Here is a 1713-nt window from a genome sequence, read left to right as displayed (position 1 = left end):
CCCCTAAAGCACAATCTAATCATCCCACCAATAGCTGAAGGCTGCGTGCGACAAAGCAGCCAATCACAGCAGCGAGTTTCCTCCTGGCGCATGCGTAAGGGAATGTCTGTCACGGCGGGTGTCATTATATTAGTGGTGGAGGAGAAAGACAAAGCGAAGAGATATAAGTGAACATGCATCCATTGGCTAATAGCGAGACTCAGGCTGGTTAGATTTTAAATGTAAATGTTTAACACCCCCTCGAGATCACAAAAACCCCCCAAAAAGATAAAAAGAACTCAACACTATTTACACCATTCAGCCCAACTCCTCTGTCTCTTTCCCCAAATAAAAAAACCCAACAACCTTAAAAAACCAACAACAAACAAACGAACAAACAAACAAACAAACAAACAACCACAAGTACAAACGAATGAACGAACGAACGATGGAACGAACAAGCAAACAAACAAACAACAGCAAAATAAATTATACAGCACCACCACCAACAACAACAACAACAATAACAGAATTAATCTGTGATTAACGGGTCATAAGACGATTACCAACCCAACCAGACTTATAGTCCGGCAATACAGAGATTTCAAAAGGAAAAGAAATTTTAATCATATTATTATTTGATTTTTTTAAAAATGCCCCGGGTGAGGATCGAACTCACGACCTTCAGATCGCTCTGATGTGTTTATGATTATGAGACTGACGCGCTACCTACTGCGCTACCGAGGCCTCGACGGCTATACCTGGACAGTTCTTTGATAATAATAATATTTTTGGCCCCGTCTTACTGATCATTGCTTTTACTGTTGATGGGGTAAGTGAAAATAGTGGTTGTTGTATTATTGATGGAAGTGTAAAGTATTATTTTAAAAAAAAAATTGTTGTTGATGATGATGTCATTTTTATTGTTACTTTTATTGTTTTTGTTATTGTTACTGTTATTGCTATTGCTATAATTGCTGTTGTTATTGTTATTGTTACTATTATTGTCTTTCGATGTTATTGTTGCTGCTGCTACTGGTGTTATTGTTGTTGGTGTAGTTGTTGTTTTTGTTGTTGGTGTAGTTGTTGCTTTTGTTGTTGTTGTTATGTCTCTGTTGTTGTTGTAGTTGCTTTCTTTAATTTTACAGACGATAACATTGGTATGAATAATTTTCTTGAAGCATGCTCATGGATATCGTTAAACATAAACAAAGGGTCACAAAAAAGCAAGACCAACACGTGAATTAATCGACATTTAAATAAAACTGCTACCCAATCTTTTGTTCTGCCCTTCTTTGACACAAAATCCTTATCTCCCAATAGCGCCCCCCCCCCCATCCCCCAACTTAACCTGCCACCCACCCTCTCCCCCCAAACAAAATCAAAAACAAAACAAACCAAACCCAAATAACTCAACAACACCCCACCAAAAAAAACACAACAACAAACAAACAAAAACCCCAAGGAAACAAAAGCAACAAACAAAACAAAACAACTACAAATAAAATGAATTTATGATGAAATGTTAAGAGTTTTTGGTGACCTCTTTTCAAAAACATTAAATTATTGATCTTATTAATTTTTTAAGCCTTGTAAGTTTCATTAAATACAAACGAACAAAAAGTGCTAAAAGGCATATCAATTCTTTTGAATTACAAAGGGGAATATATCTCAGACTTTCTCCCCCCTCCCCTGTCTCGGAATATATCTCAGACTTTCTCCCCCCCCCTCCCC

General features: G+C 37.1%; 1 non-coding gene across 1 annotated transcript; it reads right to left on the bottom strand.

Moving 5' to 3' along the window:
• Positions 1-633: 633 nt before the first annotated feature.
• Positions 634-726, bottom strand: TRNAM-CAU. Its single transcript has 2 exons — positions 690-726; positions 634-669 (listed from the first exon to the last, which is right to left on the bottom strand). It is a non-coding gene; the product is annotated as a tRNA-Met (tRNA).
• Between the last annotated feature and the right edge of the window lie 987 nt (positions 727-1713).

The sequence above is a fragment of the Aplysia californica genome, unplaced genomic scaffold (assembly GCF_000002075.1).
Source record: "Aplysia californica isolate F4 #8 unplaced genomic scaffold, AplCal3.0 scaffold00118, whole genome shotgun sequence".
Classification (NCBI taxonomy): domain Eukaryota; kingdom Metazoa; phylum Mollusca; class Gastropoda; order Aplysiida; family Aplysiidae; genus Aplysia; species Aplysia californica.
The sequence above is the reverse complement of the archived record's forward strand: the minus strand, read 5'-3'. Positions and strand labels throughout refer to the sequence as shown.